This window comes from Gossypium arboreum, chromosome 6, assembly GCF_025698485.1.
Source record: "Gossypium arboreum isolate Shixiya-1 chromosome 6, ASM2569848v2, whole genome shotgun sequence".
Lineage (NCBI taxonomy): Eukaryota > Viridiplantae > Streptophyta > Magnoliopsida > Malvales > Malvaceae > Gossypium > Gossypium arboreum.
In genome coordinates this window covers 5036742-5044272 of record NC_069075.1, presented here as the reverse complement: position 1 = coordinate 5044272, position 7531 = coordinate 5036742, and the positions used below count along the sequence as shown (strand labels likewise).

Genomic DNA, 7531 nt, shown 5'->3' with positions numbered 1-7531 from the left:
CAAACTAGAAAAATGGAGGCTGAATTCAATGAAAGGATTGAAAGAATGGAAAGAATCCAAAAGGAATTACAAGAGCAGTTGGCTAGGTCACAGCAAGAGACAAGAGACTTAATGGTGAGATCACGAGAAGAATCGCTCGAACAGAAGGATCAAATGGCCAAGATGATGGAGATGATGTCAGCTTTAGTTAAAGGAAAGGGACCCATGCAGAGCCCTGACATCGAGGAATCTCGGTCAAGAGTTAATCACAGTCAAGACCCGCTCTATCCCCCCGGATTCACTCCACTACATGCCCGCGCAACACAAAGAGGGTACACCCAAGGAGAACCCACAGACCCAGACCAACGGCCGGTGCCACATACTCATTTAGGGCAAGGAATATTCATATCAAATTCTGGGGCTAATCCTGCCGATCCAATTGTTCCAGATTTGGACGATCCAGCAGAAATAGCCAGGTTGAGAACGGACGATCATGAGGCTCAAGAGAAGTATAGGAGCTTAGAGGAAAGACTCAAAGCAATAGAGGGTACTGAAGCCTTCTCTGCACTAAGTGCCAAAGAGCTCAGTTTGGTGCCCGATCTAGTTCTGCCTCCGAAGTTCAAGGTGCCTGATTTCGAAAAATACGATGACACAGGATGTCCAAAGGCGCATCTTGTCATGTTTTGTCGAAAAATAACTGGTTACGTGAATGAAGACCAGCTACTCATACATTGTTTTCAGGATAGTCTAGTAGGATCGACTCTTCGGTGGTACAACCAGCTTAGTAGGGAAAGGATCCGATCTTGGAAGGACTTGGCATCAGCATTTTGTGAGCAATACAAGCATGTATCGGATATGGTACCAAACTGGATGACTTTGCAAATGATGGAGAAGAAGCCGTCAAAAAATTTTAAACAGTATGCGCAGAGATGGAGGGATGTCTCAACCCAAGTAGAACCCTCACTAACAAAAACGGAGATAACCGTTCTTTTCATCAACACTTTAAAAGTACCGTTTTATGACAAACTAGTGGGAAGTGCCACGAAAGACTTTGCGGATATTGTAATATCCAGTGAGCTTATAGAGAATGTCGTCAAGAGCGGTAGAATGGAAAGTCAAGAAAGTTCAAGAAGGGCAGTGCCCATGAAGAAGAAAGAACCAGAAGCCCACATGGTGGGAATGGGAAGCCGTTATGCCCCTAACCTATATCCAAACCAACCCCGACCTCGAAATTATCCACTCTGAATTTCTATTACCCTCCTCAAACCCCTTACTACCAAACACCGCCTCCTTACTCTTCTTACCCCGTTTATGCCACAAGTAACCTGAGACCAACTGCCACATTCCCACAAAATACAATACCCATCCAAGGTCAACCCAAAAACGAGCAGAGGCCAGCAAAACCCAATTCCGAGAGACCACAATTTACCCCTATTCCTGTGTCATATGGGGAACTGTACCCAAAACTTTTGGAGAAGCAATTGATATCCCCGCATTATATGACACCATTGGGGCCCCCATACCCGAAATGGTACGACCCAAACGCTAGTTGTGCATAACATGTGGGAAACCAGGGACATTCCACGGAAAATTGTCTAGCCTTTAAAAAGAGAGTTTAAGGACTAATTGATGCGGGTATCCTATGATTCAATAGTGCCAGTAATGCAACTGGGAACGCGTTCCCTAACCATACTGAAGGGAATGTAAGCACAGTGGGGAAAGAAGATGAATGGCAAGTCAGAAGATGTGTTTCAGAAATAAGGACGCCTCTGTAGAAAATCTGAGAGGTACTGGTTAAGAATGGATTGCTTTGTCGCCCCGACGATAATCTCAGAAAAGAATGTCAGGTTTTTTGTGATTTTCATGGAATTGTAGGGCACGACATTCAATCATGCGAGGAATTTAAAAGGTTACTGCAAGACCGGATAGATAATAAGGAGATTGAGATCATTAATGAAGGAGAGGACAATGAGAAAGAAGTATGTACCTCCGACAATCAATCGACAGGTTGTCCGTATAGCACCGATCGACCATTCGTAATTTATTACGATACAAGGAAGGAACCGGTGAAACCAAAAATGATAATTGAAATACCGTCTCCTTTCCCTTACAAGGACAATAAAGCAGTACCATGGAAATATGACGTTAATATTGTCACACCTGAAGATGAAAAACCCAAAGCCATGACTGGAAGCGTCGGAGAAGTAGGTCATTTCACTCGTAGTGGAAGATGTTATTCGAAGGAGATAAAGAAGAACAGTGACTTGAAACGAAAGGAAAAGCACCGATGCACGTGATCAAGATGAGCATGAAACGTGCTCAACAAGAAGCTAAAAAGCACGTGGACGAGGAGGAAGCACAGAATTCTTAAAATTTATCAAGCACAGTGAGTACAACATGGTAGAACAATTGAGTAAGCGGTCAATGCGAATCTCGGTATTATCTTTGCTGTTGAATTCAGAACCACACCGGAACGCTCTGCTGAAAGTGTTAAATCAAGCTTATGTGGCAAACAATGTATCCGTTGAAAAACTGGATAGATGGATGAACAACTTGAATGTAGATAATTTTATTTCTTTTAGTGATGATGAAATATCGCCCAATGGTAGAGGCTTAATGAAAGCATTGCATATCACAACCCGTTGTAAGGGCTATATAATACCGAACGTGCTCATCGACAATGGATCAGCACTCAATGCCATACCTTTGGCCACACTTTCCAGGATTCCGATGGATTTATCCTATCTAAGGCCCTGTCATTCTACAGTAAGGGCATTCGATGGAACAAGACGAGAAGTTATGGGAAAAATTGAGATCCCTCTAGAAGTGGGTCCCTACATATACGATATTGAGTTTTAAGTCATGGACATTACAGCATCATACAATTGTCTCTTGGGAAGACCTTGGATCCATTCTGCTGGAGCAGTCCCATCATCCCTCCATCAAAAAGTGAAATTTATCATGGATGGCTGTTTGGTCACTGTCAAGGGAGAAGAAGACATTGTAGCATCTATTTCTGCTGACGCACCATATATTGAAGTGAGTAAAGATGCTCTGAAATGTTCCTCCCGATCACTTGAATTTGTCAATGCCACATTCGTCGCTGAGGGAAACAGAATTCCCAAGCCAAAACTGTCGAGAAATACCAAGATGGGTGTCAAGTTGACTGTAGGAAAGGGAGCCCGAGCAAGGAAAGGTTTGGGAAGGTACCTACAAAGAATAGTCAGGGCTCTAAAGCCAGTACATCACAAGGCCCGATACGGTTTGGGGTTCCAATCGGACATGCGTCAAAGAAGAAAACAGTGAAAAAAAGATCAGGAGAGGAGGATTGCGAGAACTTTGGACCGAGAAGTAGAATGGGAGCCCATAACATACCCTCCTTTGTCAAAAACATTTACATCTGCGGGAATAATATACCCCGGACAGGATAATATACAAAGCACGCTATTTTTAATTGAAAGGGGTCTTCAGAATGTCAGTATAAATGTCATTGACAAAAGAAGTGAGGCTATTAAAGATGTTTCAATGATACGCCACTGTCCTCCTGGTTTCATGTTGAACAATTGAACTGCCGAGGACTTTCTTGTAGTTTATAAGTCTTCAGAGTAATGCTCAAACATTAACCCTCTATTGTGTCCTTAGATATAATAGAACTCTTTTGTAAGAGCTTGCATTCACTCTTTATCATTTAAATGAATATCAATGAATATGCATTTTATCACGATCTTTCGCATTATCACTAATTTCATAATCATCTCCTCAATTCAAGCCTATCTGTACATTTACCTCATATCATGCCATAACATTTCGTTTGTTGGTTCCAATACTTGGATGCCCCTCTATAGTTTCCTTTTCCATTCAACTTTCAGGTGCTCGGATATCAACAGCATGAACAAACCCGTTACGAGTCCTGAAATCAATTTTGAGAAGGCTGTTTGTTTAGAAGAATTTAAAGTCGAAGAAAATGCTGAAGACTATGTCTCGTCCCCTGACTTGCTAAGAATGGTGAAACAAGAGGATAAACAGATTTTGCCTCATCAAGAATCTGTTGAAACAATAAATCTATGAACTGAAGAAAGGAAGCAAGAAGTGAAGATTGGGACTTCTATTTCAGGGGGCACCAGGCATAATTTGATAGCTTTGCTCCTCGAGTACAAAGATGTATTCACATGGTCATATCAGGACATGCCAGGATTGGATGAAGATGTAGCGGTCCATAAGCTCCCATTAAAGCCAGAATGCAAGCCCATTCAACAAAAGCTAAGACGGATGAGGCCTGAGATGTTGTTGAAGATAAAAGAGGAAGTCAAGAAGCAATTGGATGCTGGCTTCCTACAAGCCTCGAGATATCCAGAATGGGTGGTTAACATAGTCCCGGTACCAAAGAAAGATGACAAAGTACGAATGTGCGTGGATTATCGTGACCTGAATCGAACAAGTCCTAAAGATAATTTTCCCTTACCACACATTGATACGTTGGTGGATAACACAGCAAAACATTCATTGTTTTCTTTCATGGACGGGTATAATCAGATCAAGATGGCCCCTGAGGATATGGAAAAAACTACCTTCATAACAATGTGAGGAACATTCTGCTACAAGGTGATGCCATTTGGGTTAAAAAATGCTGGAGCAACATATCAGAGGGCTATGGTGACGTTATTCCATGACATGATGCATAAATAAATAGAGGTCTACGTCGACGATATGATTGCTAAATCCCGAGGGGAAGAAGAGCATGTAGTGAACCTGAAGAAATTGTTCGACAGACTAAGAAAGTTCCAGCTAAAGCTCAATCCAGCCAAATGTACGTTTGGGGCTACCTCGGGAAAATTGCTGGGCTTCATTGTCAGTGAAAGAGGTATCGAGGTTGATCCGGATAAAATAAAAGTCATTCAAGAGTTACCACCTCCGCGCACACAAAAAGAAGTCAGAGGATTTTTAGGGAGATTAAACTACATCGCCCGATTCATCGCTCAACTTACCAAGCAATGCGACCCAATTTTTTGGCTTCTTCGAAAACATAACCCGGGAGAATGGAATGAGGAATGCCAGGTGGCCTTTGATAAGATAAAACAATATTTGTCTAGTCCTCCAATGCTAGTACCGCCAACTCCGGGAAGACCATTGATATTGTATTTAACTGTGTTCGAAAATTCAATGGGTTGCATACTGGGGCAACACGACGAGTCAGGAAAGAAAGAAAAGGTGATCTACTACCTCAGTAAAAAGTTTATTGAATATGAGGCAAAGTATTCATCCATTGAAAAATACTGTTGCGCTCTGGTTTGGATAGCTCGGAGACTCAGGCAATATATGTTGTATCATACAACATGGTTAATTTCAAAGCTGGACCCAATAAAGTACATGATGGAATCACCTGCACTCTCAGGAAGAATGGCACGATGGCAGATTTTACTATCAGAATACGACATCGTCTATGTGAGTCAAAAGTCAATAAAAGGAAGCGCAATAGCTGACTTCTTAGCAACTCAAACAACGGAGGATTACGAGTCATTAAGATTTGATTTCCCAAGTGAAGACTTGATGTGCATTATGGAAAAAGAATGCGAGTCACCAAAAGAGAAGTCATGGAAGATGAGCTTTGATGGTGCATCGAACGCATTGGGGCATGGGATTGGAGCAGTCTTAATATCGCCAGAAGGGAATCATTACCCACTCACTGCCAGGCTGAATTTCTTCTGTACCAATAACATAGCGGAATATGAGACATGTATCATGGGACTCCGTGCAGCTATTGAACGAAACGTCAAAGCTTTAAAGGTATACGGAGACTCAGCCTTGGTGATTTACCAAGTCCGTGAAGATTGGGAAGTGAGAGACTCAAAACTGGTTAAATACAGAGATCTAGTGGCAGAGTTAATTAAAGAATTCGAAAAAATAACTTTTAATTACCTCCCACGAGAAGAAAACCAATTGGCTGATGCCCTGGCCACTGTGGCTTCAATGTTCAAAGCAAACAGGGAAACAGAAATAATGCCTCTTCAAATAAGCATATATGAAGTCCCTGCACATTGTTTCAGCATTGAGAAAGAGACAGATGGACGGCCATGGTTCATGATGTCTTAGAATATATCAAGAATCAAAAGTATTCTGAACAAGCAAACGAGAACGACAAAAGAACAATCAGAAGAATGGCAGCGGGATTCGTTCTTGATGGGGACATCCTGTACAAAAGAGGAAAAGATCAGGTGCTCTTGAGATGCGTAGATGCTGTTGAAGCCAGAAAAATACTTAAAAATGTCCATGAGGGAATTTGCAGGACACATGCCGATGGTTTTACTATGGCCAGGAAGATTATGAGACTCGGATATTACTGGCTGATGATGGAAAGCGACTGCATTAATTTCGCACGAAAATGCCACAAATGTCAAATTTATGGTGATAAAATTCATGTAGCCCTTTGCCCTTCACGTCATGACTTCTCCGTGGCCTTTTTCTATGTGGGGCATGGATGTTATAGGGCCAATTTCTCCAAAAGCTTCTAATGGACACCGATATATTTTTGTGGTTATTGATTACTTCACAAAATGGATAGAAGCCGCATCGTTTGCCAATGTGACGAAGACTGCGGTTTGCAGGTTTTTGAAAAAGGAAATCATTTGTCGATATGGTTTGCCTGAAAGAATCATTTCAGATAACGCCTTGAATTTGAACAACAAGATGATGAAAGAAGTGTGTGAGCAATTCCAAATAAAACATCATAACTCCTCGCCTTATCGCCCAAAGATGAATGGAGCTGTTGAAGCAGCCAACAAGAATATTAAGAAGATTATTGGGAAAATGACCGAGACATATAAAGACTGGCACGAGAAGCTACCATTTGCTTTGTATGCATATCGCACATCTATACGGACATCTACAGGGGCAACTCCTTTCTCTCTGGTCTATGGAATGGAAGCTGTGCTACCTATCGAAGTTGAGATCCCCTCTCTACGAGTCTTAATGGAGTCGAAATTAGAGGAAACGGAATGGGTTTGAGCTCGATATGACCAGCTAAACCTCATCGAAGAAAAACGTCTAAAGGCAATTTGTCATGGACAGATGTACCAGAAGAGGATAATCGCGGCCCATGACAAGAAGGTACGGCCAAGAGAATTCCATGAAGGAGAACTCGTGCTGAGAAATATTCTCCCAATACAAAAAGACCTACGAGGAAAATGGGCACCAAATTGGGAAGGACCATATGTCGTAAAGAAGGATTTCTTAGGAGGAGCTTTGATTCTCACTGAGATGGATGGGAATGAGTTACCGAATCTAGTGAATTCAGATGCTGTGAAGAAATATTATGCCTGAAAAAAAAAAGATCAAGGTGAAAACCCAAAAAGGGCATCTTGATTAACACAAAAGATTAGGATGAAAACCCAAAAGGGCATTCTAATGAAGCAAACCCGGGCTTAAAGAGCAAGGCGGTTGAACGGTGGGTTAAACAGCGAGACTACAGCATTTGAAGTATTTTTCAGTAGCTCGAAATCTTCTATGCAAGAAGCCATGCTCGAAAAGATTCTTGATAAGAAACGTGGAAGAGTTC

The 7531-nt window shown here is 41.9% G+C and overlaps 1 pseudogene; it reads left to right on the top strand.

The window, feature by feature from the left end:
• Window positions 1-204: 204 nt before the first annotated feature.
• On the top strand, window positions 205-7296 carry LOC128294073 (uncharacterized; annotated as a pseudogene).
• Window positions 7297-7531: the final 235 nt, after the last annotated feature.